General features: G+C 54.9%; 1 protein-coding gene across 4 annotated transcripts in view; it reads right to left on the bottom strand.

Annotated features, from left to right (window-relative positions):
* PAK6 (p21 (RAC1) activated kinase 6) overlaps nucleotides 1-16579 on the bottom strand; it is a 36241-nt gene that overhangs the window by 16378 nt on the left and 3284 nt on the right. For 3 of the 4 annotated variants that reach the window (XM_059181143.1, XM_059181145.1, XM_059181144.1), the window contains one exon: nucleotides 6804-6921. The gene's annotated coding sequence lies outside the window, so the exon portion shown is untranslated. Of the gene's footprint in view, nucleotides 1-6803; nucleotides 6922-7481; nucleotides 7583-16579 lie in introns of those variants that run through there. The other variant, XM_059181146.1, reaches the window with a different exon arrangement.

The following is a 16579-nucleotide window of genomic DNA, read 5'->3' as shown; positions in this document are numbered from 1 at the left end:
AAAAAAGAATCCTGAAAAATGAATTCATGTCATACCCCCAAATTAATCAGATCTAAATGTGAACGGTAAAATAATAAGCTGGAGGCAGTGATGGGGGGATGGAAGAGGAGGAAACCCAGTCTGGCCATCGCCTGCCCCAGGTCCAGTGTGGATGACTATGTGAGGGCCTAAGTTTGGTGGGCCATCCTGTAACCCCTCACATGCTGGGGCCAAAACCTCCACACCCACGGGTCCCAGGGATAAATTAAACTGCCAAGGTTTTCTTTGCCCAAAATAAAATTCTTGATGGCAAATGTTAGGAGGAGGGGACTCTTCCTAGGATCTTTCTACCTTCCATTCTTCCTTCCTCCCTTCTTCCCTCCCTCCCTTCCTTCCAGATTTTATTTATTTGTTTCGGGGGCAAAAGGTGGGAGAGGAGCAGAGGGAGAGGGACAAGCAGACTCTTTGCTAAGCGCTGAGCCCAATATGGGGCTCCATCTCAGGACCCTGAGATCATGACCTGAGCTGAAAGAATTGGACGCTTAACCTTGACTGAGATACCCGGGCGCCCCTCTAGAATTTCTTTCTAAAGAAAACAGAACATTTTAGAATAAAGAGTGATCATGAGGTCTGGGTTTCTAGGAGACACACTCACCCACTCAGGGGTCCAACGCTGCCAAGTCATTGAGTGTGAAACCCCTGAGACGCAGACATCCTACATCTCACCATAAAACAGGCCCTGAGTACTTGGAGCATATCACCCCCCACCCCCCAAGACAGAGGCATGGGTTTTCTGTTTCTAGGGCTCCATTTTCCAGCCCAGTTTCCCACCTACTGACCCAAGGCTGAGGGCCCAGGGGCCGAGGGAGGGTGGTTGCTGCTTCCGCCATTGGGCCGTAGTACTAAACCAGCCCGTGCCAGCCATTCAAGTTGCAGTCCCAGTATCTCCACCTCCTTGCATGCACATTCAATTCACCTAGTAGACAAGCTTTCCTCAAAGAAGACACCCTGAGGGGGGAGGAGGAGGGAGGGAGGAAGGAAGATGATCCCGCTGAGAGCCAGCCCTGCCTTTTCTTCTGCCTAACCTGATAGAAATCACCTGGACCCGACACTCCAACACTCCGCAGACACTCCGCAGTAGAAACAGCCAGAAACAAGGCACCAGCTCAGGCTCAGGGTGCCCTCTGCTGCCCCAGACCCTCCTGCCAGATTCCTCATCCCAACAAAGGGGAGAGAGGTGCCCATGCTGGGATGCATCCTTGTGATTGGGGAATGCTTTGAACTTCCAGCTGGCCCCAAACTGGACCAGAGTGGGGATGCCCAGCACCCGGAGGGGGAGGAGCCCTGCCCAGACCAGTTTGGGAAGGAATCTCCCCAGGCACAGTTCCTACTGAGGTTGCTTCCTCCAGCCAGAGACTGGCAGATGGGGAGCCTGGCAGTTCCTGGCAGACACTTTCTGGAGGAAATCCTGCCACACCCAGCTCCCGAGGTTGGAACTGGGGAGAGAGTTCGGAAAGCCACAAACCGGGCGTCCCTGAGGGGCACGGCTGTCATGTCAGAGAAGCAGGAGCCGCAGAGGAAATGTGCTCGGCTCTTTCCAAGGATCAATTCATTTCATTTTCCTGCCAACCCTGGAGGGTAGGAATTCCTATTATTACCCACGATTCTAGATGAGGCTCAGAGAGCCTAAATAACTTGCCCAAGGGGACAGAGTCTGGAAAGGACTGAGTTGGGGGTCTGAACCTATATTTGGTTCTAAAGCCCCTGCTCTGTCCACCATGCTCGTTCTGAGGGAGTTGGGCTGTTGTTCCTCTCTTTCCTGGGGGTCTCCATGAACATCCGTGGGGCTGAGCTGCCTGCACAGAATCATAGAGAAGGGGGAGGGCAGCAGGGCCAGCTCCTTCAATCAAGATTGCTAGGCCTTTTCCCTGGGCTTCTCTGTGAGTCAGAGGCCAGAGGAGATTGGGGCTGTCCTGACTTGTCGGCTGACCCTTACTTTGTTTGGCATCAGGTTTTGGTTTTACCCTGCAAGGGGTGGGTAGAATGTTCCAGAGAGCTCACGTGGATGGCTGTGACATGAGGGCCTTGCATATATCAGAAAAGCTGCAGAAGCAGGAGGGGTATATTCTCTCCAGCACGGATCCACGGCCCCTAGGGATGGGGGGGGGGGCGGTCTTCAGCTGAACGCCAGGCAACCTGCAGGCTTGGCTCAAGGAGTGGGGGGCAGGGCTTTGTGGTTGATGCCACTGTTCCATGACTCCAAGAGGTCTGGGTGCTGTGGTGAGGCTGATCTAGAGACCACATCGGGAATAAGCAAAAGAGCTTACTGTGGGTGGGTCACCCTCTCAAACTGCTCCTCTGGGGGAGGAGACAGCCACTTGCCCAGGCTTGGCATGCCAAAGCCATCAAGCTGTTTCCCCAGCAGTGCTGGTGGCCCACTGAGTCACCTACCTTACCTTCCACGCCCAGCTTGGAGTGGGGTTTGGCTATTGCCCCATATCAAATCCCTTTTAAAGGAAGACTTGTAGCCCACTGAAGGGATCCACAAGAAGGGGCTGCAGGCTGGGGAGTGGCTTCCAGAATGTGAGTCTAGAGGAGTTTGCAGTTAATCTGGGGGTGGCGGGGGGGGGGCAGGATTCAGTTGGTTGTGTTAGTCCTGAGATCTTGGTAAATTCTGAGGAATGAGGTCGGTGGGATTCCCCTCCATACTGGGTGACTGGGAAGGAGGCATCACGGGCTCCATTCCAAGTGCTATGAAGCCAGAGTGGAAGGACACATGGGCTGCCTCTGAAGGAGGCTTGGTGGCTGCTTGTCACTACTGAATGCTGGCTTGGGGTGGCCCCAGAGTGTGGGGCTCCTGAGTTCCTGCTTGCAACCTCAGCTTACTCTCTTCCTTTCTAGGCTGTAGCATTTCCAGTGGTGGCCAGGTAATGGACCATTTCCCTCTGCCAGCTTCTCCAGGTAAATGAGGAGAGAAACAGTATCTGTTCTTGCTCAAGGGGCAATTTGAGGTATTTGTAGTAAATACCCACTCAGTCAGTCATCACTCAGGAAGTGCTTGGTGTAAGTACCAGGCTCTGGGCTGATCATATCACAAACAGGCTCTGCTCCCCACCAGCCTATAAGGCAGGGCTGTTATTGTGCCCATTACACAGACAAGGAAACCCATGTTCACAGAGATCAAGGCATTGCCCAAGTAAAGCAGCAAAGAAGAGGAAGACCTGTGTCTGTCTGACTGATGTGAATGCTGCTGCAGGCAGCTGCCACCCGCCATCACCAGCCCCTGTCTCGTTCTCAGACCTATTCATGATGCTTTGGGAAGTCACTATTCTAGAAGCAAGATGCTGAGATAGAGGCCAGCCCCCTGCTTCCCTCCCTTCCATCCACCCATCCATCCATCCATCCATCCTTCCTCCCTCCCTCCCTCCTTCCTTTTCTCTAAAAGTAGGCTCTATGCCCAGCATGGAGCCTGATGCGGGGCTTGAACTTACAACCCTGAGATCAAGACCTGAGCTGAGAACAGTAGTCAGACACCTAACTGACCGAGCCACCCAGGCAGGCACCACCCCTACCCCAAGCCCAAGTTCTAGAGCACTTAGAAAGGTACCTCCACTACTGCCACCATCCAGGCACAGAATGGCCTAAAAAGGACCATGTCACCTCCAGAGCTGGGCCCTTCTCAGTGATTTGTGGCTGGGTTGCCCGACCTCTTTGTGACCCACGTGGGAACTGTCATCCCACATCCACTTCTGTGAAGAATGATGGGCCTCACTGGACCCTGGCCGAGAATACCAGCCTTTCACTGAGGTGTTTTTATTGGCTGGGAATATTTTTCTCAAATGTTACTTTCTGGAGTTTGTTTAAATGTAAAAGTATGCTATTCATTTATTAATTCAATAAATTCATTTATTGTATATCAACTCTGCTCCGGGTCCTAGGGAATGTGGTGGATACAACAAAGTCCTGGGGCTCATGCAGTTTGGCTTGCTTTTCCAAATAGATGATGCTAGACCCCACCACCTGCCAGAAGAGTGCACGTGCTTGGGGACTTGCTCATGGGGTCTAGCCTCTCCTCTGTCCCTGGTCAACTTTCAGTCACTCAGTGGCATTCCTGTCAGGGACGTGCCTGTGGCCTGTTCTTGTGGCCTGCTAGAATGTGTTCAGTGATGGGGAGCTCCCCCATGCTCCCCGAAGGCCCCTGACCTCTGTCCCTCTGTCCTCTTGCTGCTCATCCTTTATATGGAGCTGATCTCTGTCCTCCCTCAGCCTCTAGCGGGGATCTGAGCCTGCCAGGTCTACCCCTCTTCACATGACATGAGTCAGGAGACTCCTTTCCTGGCCACCGAAGTCTCACCAGGGGGCAGGACCTGAAGAGAATTTCATGTGCTTTTCTGCTCAATGGTCACCTGCAGGGTGGTTGGGTCCTAGACCCAGGCTGTGCCCCTCACTGCGATGGCTTGCGGGCCTCATAAGATCTGCACAGGGCCTCTGTGCTGAAGTATGCGGGGTCCCCAGGATGCTCAGCAAGACCTTGAGGTTTCTTTGTCACCCTGGACAGGCCCAGAGAAAAGCTGAGTGTGCAGGGCACAGGACATTATGCTCATAAGCCAAAATGCCTCAGTTCCCTGCCTTTGTCACCATTCCCACACTACAGGTCTCAGCAAATCCCCAGGGGAGAGATAATGGGGCTTTGTTGAAAAGAATATGATAATAAAGCTCATTCAATCTCTTGTGTCAACACTCCAGCTGAATGAGAGGCCAAAGAGCCAGGCTGGCCAGCCAGGAAGGTCAATATTGACTCAGGCCTGCCTCAGGCCCACTCCAGCCTACCAGTGCTGTGCTGTGGTCCAGCAGTGGCCCGGGCCAGAGCAGCCCCTCTGACCCCTGTTCACTGCACTTAGAACCCACAGCAGTGGGCTCTCCCTCCCTGCACAGTACTATCTCTATGGCAAAAGTAAAGAATGGCCTTCCCAGGAGGGTTGTAGGCCAAGCACCTCTTCCCTTTCCCCAATTTTTAGCAGCCTCCACATGCAGAGGCCAGAGTCCTCATCACAGAGTCCTTAGAGCCTCGCCAGAAAGAGCCCCTCGAGTCCCCAGTCATAGGCTTAGGGCCCCTAACCACACTAAAAGATTACATTTCACAGCTCTTATTTTCGATATCTCCATTTTGTTCCCCTCTTTCTGCTCACACTATTGTGAGACGGGTCAAACCTGCTTTACTGGGAGCATCGTAAAGATGACAGGTGGCTGTGGAGAGGACAGAGGAGACCAGAAAGGGAATATACACACACATACGGGTGTAAAGTGTGTGGCATATGTCAGATGCTGCGCTAAGGGCTTCTTAGAGTGCATTTAAGGGCCATAACCCTACAAGCTCGATATTATGAGCTCTGCTTTACAGGTGAAGAAACCAAGGCTCGGAGAGAAAGGCTGTCTGAAATGGTAAGTGTGGAGCTTGTATTCAAACCCAGTGTATCTAAGCTTCTCTCATATGCTTGGTACCCAGAGAAGTCAAACAACCTTCCCCAGGTCACACAGCCTCTGAGGGCAGAGCTAGGACTAGAAGCCTCAAGCCAGAGGCTCCCTATGCCCAAGGCAGCCCTGTGGCAATGGTGTGTCTGGGCCTCCCACAGACGTGTGAGCACAGGTGACATGTACAGGTGTGTCCGGGTCTCCCACGGACATGTGAGTACAGGTGACATGTGCTGTCTCAGCCTCCACAGCTGGATCCTCTTCCAGAAATGGCCCCTTCTCCAGGCCGCCTCACTACCTGCCCTCCACAGACCCCCTTACTTGACTTTATTCCCATGGCTTTGCTCTTACACCCCAGAGTCTCCCGCCACAGAGCCAGACCATTCTCAGAATTCTCCAGAATTCAGGGCTTGGGTAGTTCAACCTTTCCTAAGTAATAATTAGAGGCTGGAGAGGGGGCTCACAGCCAGGGCTGCCCAACATTTATTATTTAATCACTGGGACATATCACAACTATCCTCTGAGGCAGGCTTGATTTCCATGTTTTATAGGTGAGGACATTCAAGTTTGAATAGACGTAAAACAACTTGCTTGAGGAATAGAAGGCAAAGTCAGAATTTGAACCCAGCTCTTTCCAATTCCAGATGTGTTCTCAGCTACTGTCCTATGTATTATGGTATATGCTGCAACCGTTCCAAAAGAGCCAAGCACAGACATAGGCTTGATCCCCCTCTTTTCCCCTGCCTAGAAAAAGAGACCAGGGGAGCCTAAAACACACCAGAAAAGGACATGACATAGAAAACACAGCCCACACCCCGAGAGCTCTTCAGGTCTTAGCCCTTGGTGTTCCTAGCAGCATCTATATCCCAGATGGGGGTCAGCTGCTCATCATCTGCAGGTGTGGGAAAAGCTAGATCCATTTTAGCAGGTTGGAGATGTGGGGAATGAGCTAGGAGGCAGGATGTGCAGAGCAGCACCTCTGCCTGGGGCTGCCCCCTGGCAGGCTCTGCACAGACCCTTCCTGTTTGGGAGCATCTTTCCCAAGCAAGAATTCAGGGCATCAGGCTTGGTGACACCATCTCGCCCCAGACAGGCATCACACCTGAGGCCAGCAGAGGCTGGGCCAGGGGCAGGCAGGGCATCTGCTGTGGGCTGGGCTGGTGGAAGTTATAATGCCCATCCACTAAGGATGGAGAAACGGCACCTGGAAGGGACCACTGCCCCTGCCTTAGGCTACCAAGAACATCCCAGGAGGGCCACCTGCCTGCCCACTGCCCCGTCCAGCCTTGTTCCTCAAGGAGGTCTGAGAAGGCTCCCAGACACCTTACCAGGGCTGAAGCCTCCTCACTCACCTCCTGGCCGCCTTCCTCGCCTCCTCTTCCTCCCGACTCCTCACCCTTTCGTTGGCAGAGCTCTCAGGCACCGAGGAGAGGGAAGACTGAGGACCTTCCCTGGCCAGTCCTCCGAGGCCTGGGTGGAAACAGATGAGAAACGCATTGTGACAAATGTAGTAGGTGTCTCCCTGGATTTTGCGACTGGCCGGAATCCAGAGCATTCGGAACCGCCCCAGGCCTGCCTCCCGACAGAGCCACCATCTCAGGTACGAGGGGAGGTGGCGGGCTCCCCGCGTCGCGCACGGGGAGGAGGGGCCGTGGGCGCAGCAGGGCTTTGGGGCCCCTGTCTTCACCGCGCTCGGACTTAGCGCGGCCACCAGCCCCACCTCGCAGGCTCCAGTGGGGCGCCCTCTGGGAAGCGAATCCCCCAGCCCCGCGCCCCGGCAGTCCCGGCAGCCGGGCCGGAAGCGCCCGCGCACACGCGGAGGTCGGTCCCGGTCTCCGCGCTCAGGGCCCCTCCGCCCCGCGCCCTCCCCACGGCCGCTCCTGGGTGCACCGGGCGCCGGCCAGCCCTGAACTTTGGGGAATGAAAACCCAGGGAAAGGGGCCCGCGCGGGCGGGAGAGCTGTCGCCGCGTCCAGGGCCCCGCCCGGGGAGAGAGGGTCGTCGGTCTCCCGGGGTGGCGGGAGCACCCACCTGCCCAGCGGGAAGTCCCTGGAGAGCTCGGGGAGGCGGCGGGAGCCGGGCCCGCCCTCCGCGGGAGGGACCTCGGCGCCGGCAACGGCGGAGAGAGGCCGTGCTGACTTGTTTGTGCAGCGCCGGCTTCACCTGGCCACGAGTTTGATTTCAGGGTGTGGCCTCAGGTAGGACAGGGCGCACACAAAGCCCGGGAAAAGTCGCCGAGGGGTGCAGGGGCCGCGGCCAGGAGCCTCCTCGCCGGAGGGGCGCTCCCCACCCCCACCCTCTTGCTCGACCCTTTTCCTCTAATCTCTCGGCTCCAGTTCTGACCGGCCCTTTGCCATGGGACCCTGATCCGGGTCGGGCCCGCTGCGACCTGCTGGTGGCCCCGTGGCCCTTGAATGGCCGCGCAGGGGCCTGACCTGGATTATCTGCTGAGCTCCTCCCGCTGTAATTAACTCATTAATTTGCATTGCAGATGCACATCTGGAGGCCGCAGACTCCTCCTGGATTCCAGAGGTGCAGCGGGGCGAGGGCACCCACCTACATACGCTGGGGAGTCTCAGCCCGAGGCCTTAAACCTGACGTCTTGGTCTGTCTGGACCTGACCCTGAGACAGTTTTGAGGAGTTCCCATGCGCGGGCAGGAAAGCCAGGATTTACAGAGGTTCAGACTGCCTTGTCAGACCTGGCTATGATCTGTTATCCTCTGCCCCAGAATTTCCACCCTTCCACCTCCCCACCAAGGGGACCTCTGGAAAAAAGAAAGCCTCCGCGTGCCCTGCAGTCTCAGGGAATGGGCCTGGTGACAGAGCTGGCATCCCCTGTTTGTCCCCTGGAATGACCTGACCTGGGAGCAGGAAGGTCATTCAGTGGGTCACTCCTGGCTGCATTTTACCCTGCTTCTTTTGAATTAGAGGGTAAAGATGCTGTGGGGGACAGGAAGGGCCACCTGTCTGTCCTTTTCCTAAACAAGTGAGCAGACCCTTGCTGTCCTAGACTTGGCCCCCCGGGGAGGGCTGTATCCCACTTGGTACTGAGAGGATTCTGGCATGGAAATTCCAGTATATCTAGCCCTTGAGTGGCTGCCCCTAGGCAGTGGCTGGTTGACTACCAATGTCACAGTGGGGACTGAGGACAGTGCTGAGATTTTCGCCCTTGTTGGTGGCCTCAAACTTTCATTATTGAGTTCACCATTGCCAAGTCTTGTCTTTATTCACTGATTCTTTAGATCAATGCAATTTCTAGATAAAGCATTTGCATATGGGCACTATTGCTTATGAATGATCTGCTCTAGGCTCCTGCCAAACCCAGCTAAGAAGGCTAGGGGGAAGTCGCCAGCCCAGAACTCCTGTACCCTGTGTGGCTACACCACAGCCCCCCACCCCGGGGAAAGTATGGCGGTGGAGATGCTGTCCCTGGTGAGCCCTAGGTTAGTGGTGTGGAAGCTGGGCAGCTCAGCGCAGGTCCCCTGCCTGCCTCCAGACACTCATACTTACATTTAGTCTCTGCTCCTTTCCTTGCCCTCTGCCTCCTTAAACCTGACGTCTTGGTCTGTCTGGACCTGACCTTGAGACAGTTTTCTCCTATTTACATCTTTCCCAAGAGGATTCCTTCACTTTCCTCTGACAGGACCTGATCCTGTGAACCAAACCCTGACCTCCTGTGGCCCCTCAGGAAGCTGCCTGCTGACCCTAGGCTCAGGGGAACATGTGGGGAGGGGGCAGCAGGTACAAGGGTGACTTTCCCCACAGAGCAGGTACCTAGCCGTGTAGGAATGCTGGCTCAGTGCTGGCTACCAGGAGCAGGTTGTGCTGGGTGCGAGGGCTTGGGAAACTGGTTGCTGAGGATTTTAGATGAACGGGGAACAAAACAGCATGACGTTGTTGAGCCTAGATTGAACACCCTAAATTATTTTTTACTGACTCACAAATGCACACATGAATTATTTTCTTTTAATACAAATAACTTAAAAAAATACAAACAACTTATATACCAACACCGGCTCTCCAAGCAGTACTCTTGACCTGTTGAACTACGAAAAAGTGTCTGATCATTAGAATATTATCAGAATTGAACTGGTATTTAATTTGATTTGAATCTAGGCTTGGGTGTCCCAGAAAGACTACTAGACAAGTCTCATCCTCACCCTGTAGGAGTGACTCTAGGAAACCGTGGGGTCCTTTGGGAGCAGAGGTAGGTTTGGGGCCTCAAGAGAGGCAGAGATTCTCAAATACAACTGGCCTGGGAGGTAATGAATCTCCTATCACTAGAGGTGTTCAAGAACCCAGATAACTATCAGTCAGATACGCTAGAGAAAAGGTTTTCATACTGGATACTAGGCAAGACTAAGGGACCTCTTGGGCTGATCCCAACCCCAAGTCTCTGCGTGTCTAATTCCATCTACAGGTGGGTCTGCTGCCCTGTGTTGGATGACCTTGTGCAAAATGGGACAACTGGCATGTGAAGATTGGGTTCTCAGTGATTAAGTGTGGCATGTGAATTCCCTCCCCCACCCCCTGCACCCCATCCTCTTCTGACCTACGCACCAACTCAGCCTTGCCCAGGCAGTGGCAGGAACAGTCTGGGGGACAGCGTCTCCTCCAGCAGCCCTATGCCTCCCTCTGGCCCTGTTCCCAGGTGGCAGTGCTGAGCATGAGGACAGGGACCAGGTACAGCCTTATTTGAAGAGGCCTCCTACTTGTCCATGCACTGCCATTCTGCAGAGGGGACAGGAGTTCTGTGCAGGAACCCTGACAACTGACATTTCGCCGTGGGGGACACCACTGGAGCCTCTCCAGCTCTGGGGCACTGGCCAGCAGTACCGTCTGAGAAGGCAGAGGAACAGGGCGGGTACGGTACGCCCAGCTAGCTCTCTCTCAGCCTTTGGCTGTTGGGACCTGTTGGAATATCCGAGCACCTCCAGCCAGGGCTGAGAGCCCAGATTAGGGCCAAAGAGGAAAGATACACATCTGCTGTGGTTTAGAAACAAAAACACATTATCCTTTCCCTGTACCTTTCTGCTCCATGCCTTGAGAATCTTCCTTGGGGATCAAGAACTGCTGACAGGCTCACTTACTCCTTCCAGGGCTCCTTCCTCCGGGTGACTCTGCCCTCCTCTAGTAACCGAACTAGTAATGCCTGCCAGTGAGTATTTACGCATGTCTCTCTCAAGTCTTCACAACAGCCCTGGCACAGAAACCCTATACTATTATATTCTCACTTTGCAGGTGAGGAAACAGGCTCTGAGTGGGTAAGGAAGTAGTTCAAGGCCTTGTAGTCACTGAAAGGTGAAGCCAGAATTTCAGCCCCGCTGTATCTGCCCTCAGCTTGTGCTCTGATCCGGGCTCTTCAGAGGTCCCTGGTTCCAAGGACTGTCGGATATGACTTGACCATGTGGGGTCAGGTCAGGAAACAGTTGGCAAGAGTGGGGGAGAACGTTGGCCTCCTTGTGTCAACTCTGACCACCACCCAGGAAGGGTGGGTCACGTGACATAGACTGTTTCTGGGGAATATTGCTCCCCCATTTCTGACAAGGGCCTGAGGGCCCCTGCATGACAAGTGGGTATGTGGGGCAGGGAGGCCTCCGTTTCTTCCACCCTGTCCCTGAGCTCCCTGCTAGGAGCCAGGCGCAAGATTTTGCCAGTCACGAAGTCCCTGCAGCAAGCCATCTGGCCTTCACAGACCTAGACCAGGCTGGGCGCTCTCAGGCCCGCATGCACACCGCTAGGCCAGTGGGCACTGGTGCACCCACTTGCTACCCGGCTGGAGGAGCTCCTGGAGTCTGGGTCCCAGGAGGGGTAGCCACTCACTCAGCCTGTAGCCCTCAGCCCCAAGAGAGAGGCACACTTGGGGAAAGACCCCTTCCTCTCCCTCTCCTCCGGGGTGCCTGATACCTGTCCCTTCCTGCTCGTGGGGCAGCCTGGGCCAGTGCCTCTCACCTGATGGGATCACCTGTCTGTTTCTGCTGATGGGGCCGAGAGGCAGGTGCAGACCTCTGAGGGTCTGGGAGTATGAATGGAGGGAGCCGACACTGCCAAGCCCTTGGGGCTCTTAGGCGGGAGAGAGGTGGGCAGTGTGGCTGGAGAGACCCAGGGATATTGCAGGATTGGAGCCCTGTGCCTCTCTAGGCTTCCAGCATATCTCAGTCTCAGTTTCTTGATGTGCATAACAGGGGAGATGGTGTCCTTCTCTCTTGGAAAGGAGATAGAATGGCGAGGCTAGAGCCTTGGGGTACCAGAGTCCCGAGGACCTGCACTCCCAGACAGGGTGAGAGATTCTTGACCTCCAGCCCTCACAGCTGCTAAAGCGACCCAGGCAGAAACTCCCCTCCCCTAGGCTGTGTGCACACACAGCTGCTACAGGGAAGCAGTAAGAGCCCAGTGTGGGGGCTTCAGGAGCAGAAGCTCTGGGTTCTTCCAGGGGAAACTCACGGCTATGTCAACTCATGGTCTATCTACCACAGATCCCAGAGAGAGAACACTAGTCCCGGGTGGCAGCCCCACCTGGACCCAGTTAGGTGTTTGGGAAAAGCTTCTGGGACTCACCTGCCCAGCGGCTGGACAGATGTGTCCTTATGCCGTGCTGAACCTCAGCGGAGGTGAGCCATACCCAGAAGCCTCCAGGCATCTCATCTGCCTTTTCCTCAAGTTCCGCATCTGTACTAGATTTCCTGTGCCCCTGGGACCACAGAGGCCTGTCCTCCCCAGATGCAAACTGCCCCTGGGGGCTGAGCTGGCCTGATAGCCCTAAGCAGCCCAGGGATGTGGATGAGCTCTCAAATGTGGGGGCCACTGTCCACCCACCTCACAGGGCTGAAGCAGGGACAGAGCCAGCTGCTGTGACACACCCTTCCCAGCTTCAGGGGGTAGGGGCTACCCGGGGCGGGGTGCTGGAAACAGAAAGGGCCACCTACCTGCCAAGGGCACTCGTTTTAGAAACATGATGAATTCATTTAATATCTTCTCACTGTGATTGCTTTGTGCCCTTGCTCTTAATGGGCTCCAAAGCTCCATCCAGATGTCTGTTGCCGGTAGTTTCACTCTCTGGCTGGCATCTTTGCTGGCAGAACTAACAGCTGGAAGCTGCTTGGATGGAAACCCTTCATTGTCCTTCCCTCTCTCTTCTGAGCCTCTCGCAGTTGTCCCTGGTCTAAGGTTGGGTCAGGCCCATGTCTGGCACCCAGGCCCTGGGTCCCAGGGCCTGAGGACAGGTGAGTTGGGGGAGAGCAGAAGGCTGTGTCTGACCAAGTGAGGGTAAGGCCAGAGCCCCAGGGAAGGGAAGAATCTGAGAACACGTGCTATTGGTTGCCTAAGCCCCATCTGCAACCCTCTGGGGGTCAACACCTTAGCTCTGGATGTGCCAAGTTCACACATTCTGGGCTGTAGTGCTCCCAGAATTCTGCCTTCTGCATCAGCCCTGGGTCAGTGTTAGAAGGCATGACCTGTCTAACTCATGGGTGGGCTCATGTTTAGAGGGGCCTGGAGGGCCCAGGAAGCTACTGCCATCCCTTTGTGGGGGCTTTCCTGCCTTATTCTCTGGCTCATGCTTTGACTACCCCAGGGATGGTGCCTAAGGGAACTTGATATGAACATGGACATGAGAGGGGTCCTGGTGTGCACTGCCGTCCTCACTAGTGGCTGGGATGATGGCCTTCATCAGGATGAGGAACTGTGTGAGGCCAGCTCCTCCTGTCTGACTCTCCTCTCCTCCACGGGAGCTCTGCATGCAGGCTAACTCCTGGCCTTGCCTTCTTGCCTCTGGGCCTGGCTTCATCCCTCCCCAGGGTATGGGACCCCATGGATCTGGATCCCAGACATACTGTCTTCCAGCAAGACCCACCATAACAGAAAATAAAAGTTTTCTAGTCCAGCTTGGGCTTGGTGACAGGGTGACCTTTGACAGATGACAGGCCTCCTGCTTCTGGGATTTAACCTCTGGTGATGGCCGTTGGACATTTAATTTCCTGCCTGGGGTCACAGTATATACTGGTGAAAAGACCACCGGAAATAAAGGGTCTCCTGTGGGCCGCATCTGAATTCTGCCCCAGAATCTCTTTCATTCCTAGATACCTTCATCATTGCTTTCTTCTTTGGCTTAAGACACCGCCAGCCTTACGGCTAAAAGGTAAAATGCTTTGTGGGACAAGGAGAACATAAATCAATCCATTTACGAATGAGCTGGGTCCGTTTATCAGAGAGAATCTGGGAAGGGGGCTGGGGTGGGTTGGGGTGGGACAAAGCCTCTCCTTGGGGGCCATTGAGGAATGAACTGGGGCTGAGCTGGGGCTGCACGCTAACAAGGTGCCAGGGGGAGGGCGGCAGGGGGCAGGTGTGGCAGGGCTGGGCCCCTATTGGGGCAGGAGGCACAGACAAGCATCAGGACCTGTCTGGCCTCTTAGTGTATTGGGCCGCGCTGTCTCCTCAAGCCATCAGGTTACACTGCAGCTTTTTTCCTGCCCCTGCTTTGGGGGGCACCTTGGATGCCGCTGCTGACAGAAAGGCAGCCTGGGTAGTAAGGGGGTATAGGACTGGGAGGTGGGGACCCCCAAGACCTGAAACCAAGGCTCTGCCTCCAGCTAGCTGTGTGATCTCTGGACCCAATTTCCTTCTCTGGGCCTCTGCTTCCCTTTATAAAATTAAGGGGCTTGATTAAACATGCTTAGGGAATCCTTTTGGCTTGAAGGTGCTATGACCCTCCAAGGCAGTGAGCTACTTTCCAGGGCAGTCCTTTCCTCCTTTGTACCCACCTCCCTGACCCCAGACTGGGCTCTGGCTGCCCGTGAGGCCATGGAATAAATGGTCCCCTGCTCCCACTCCCCTCTGTGCCTTCCTGTGCAATTCCTCATTTGAAGGTAAAAGAAAGAAAATGGAGGCTGGAGGCTCCAGGCCAGGAAGCTGAAGCAGAGAACCAGTCCTCCCAGTTTTAACACTGCAGCTGCTCCTACAGCCATCAGGAGGGGGGCAGGCCAGCAGGCAGCAGGCAGCAACTTAACTTACCTTGAGTAAAGGTGACTGGGTGGTTGCTATTTGCCCCCAGGGGGCGAGGGGTGGAGCAGGCTGGACTGGTCCTGGGTGCTGGGATGGAAGACCAGAACAACTCACTAGCTGACCTGAGGTTTCCGGACCTGCTTCCCTGAGCACCTGGAGGTCCCTCTCTCCACGTCCTAATCAGCCTGACTCTGCACGAGAACCCAGATCTGCCTCCACCTGCTCAGCCAGCAGCCCCCGGGGGCTGGAGTGCTCTGAGACTTGGGCAAATCAGAGCCAAGCAGAAAGACGCCAGCATTTGCTGACTGAGGCAGCACTTCAAGGAGGGAAGGTTGCCACAGAAAACCCACAGGTGGGGACGCCTGGGTGGCTCAGTTGGTTAAGCGCCTGCCTTTCACTCAAGTCATGATCCCAGGGTCCTGGGATCGAGTCCTGCATCGGGCTCCCCGCTCAGCGGGGAGTCTGCTCACCCTCTCACTCTCCCTCTCCCTCTGCGCGCTCTCTCTCTTTCAAATAAATAAAATCTTAAAAAAAACAAACAAACAACCCACAGGTGTGCAAAAAATGTCATTGTATTCCTTCTATGAAGACCTGGTTCTCTGCACTGGCTGATGTGTTACAATGAGGTTTTATAGAAAATGCCGGCCAGCATGGGTATCCCTTTGCTGGGGCTGATGTGGCCCCATGCAGTTACAGGGGAACCAGAACCCATTTTTTGCATGCTAATTGCTCCCCCTGCATACAAAAGTATGTCATGTTCTGGTTCGTACTTTGTTCTGGTTCTTTCAGGTGAAGAGAATCTGGGATTCCCTTTTCCAAATCCAAAGAACAGATAACTTTGGCAAAAAAAAGCATAAAGTCTCTTGAGTCTGAACCTTATGGTTCCTGGGCATTTCGAAGTCATCTGCCGGAGTGATTGAGAAGCCCCCTGTGGTCTTCGGTCTGGCCCCCCGCATGCAGCCCCTCCAGGTTTGTGCTTCAGGTGGGGCTCATGAGTATATAGTTCCTCAATGAATCAGGGCCACTCTGTGATAAAATTCCAGCCTCTTGATTCCTTCCTTGTCTCTGGCCTGTTCTAAGTCCTTAAGACCTGAAACTAGACCCCCGCCGGAGAAGGCAACTCTGAACAGACTCAAGTCATTCCTTAGAGAAACTCAGCGGCAGGCGATCTGCTCTCCAGGAAAAGCTGGAGCCGGTGCTGCGTGGCTTCCCCGCCTTCTCCCTCTTCTTGCATTTGCCTGTCTCCCTGAGCCCGCATCCTCTGCCCACTGCTGTTCACACCACTTCTTTCTTTGCCTTGCATTCCCAACGAATCTGTTTTTGTCCATCTTTTTTAAGTTCTGTGTTAAGAGCCATCTCCCAGGGGTGGTCTAAATTTATGAATTCGCTAGACTGGATGGGTCACGGAGGACAGCTTCAGCCAGGAGTCTGGGGCTCAGGGTGGGAGGAAGAACGCCACCACCCCGTGGCTGGCTGATCAACGCTTGGTAGCTCATCTGGTTTCTGGTGGGCTCGGCTCCAGGTTCAGCTTCCCTTTCCACTCCTCTGTTAAGAGCTGTTAGCTCCCCAGGGGAAGGGCTGGGTCCTTCATGTATCAGCACTTTCCCCCACCACCTGTCCCCGCCACCTGGGCGTTGTACTTAGGAGTCAGGCAAGCCCTATTCCCTCCCTGCAAGCCAGGGAGCCAGGACCAGGTGCCAACTGCCATCTCCACGTGCTGCCTTGACCCTACGTCTTGCCAAGAACAGACTAGTCGAGTTCCCCCTTATCTCACATCTCCTGCTGTCTCACCTTAGCCCTGAGGGGGCCCTCAAGCAGAGCTCAGAAGGGGACAGCTGCTTCCAGTCAGTGTGCTCTCCCGGGGCAACAGGGCCAACTTGGCTTCAGGAAGTGGAGTTCTTTCTGCCTCCAAAGCAGCTCCTCCTTCCATGCTCCATTCTAACCTGTAGGCTATGCCTGTTTATAAGGTTTGCCAGCAACCTTCCTACTGCCTAAGGCAGTCCTGAATCCTGGGCCTTCCCTCTGGCGATGTGGAGGGTCTCCTATGGGAAGGGCCCTGCTCAGGCCACCGGACAGTGCACCCAGGACGCTGTGTGTTAGAAGCATCTCTGGGGGCGCCTGGGTGGCT

Source organism: Mustela lutreola, chromosome 7, assembly GCF_030435805.1.
Source record: "Mustela lutreola isolate mMusLut2 chromosome 7, mMusLut2.pri, whole genome shotgun sequence".
Taxonomy (NCBI): Eukaryota; Metazoa; Chordata; class Mammalia; order Carnivora; family Mustelidae; genus Mustela; species Mustela lutreola.
Note: the sequence above shows the minus strand (reverse complement) of the source record. Positions and strands in the feature narration are given on the sequence as shown.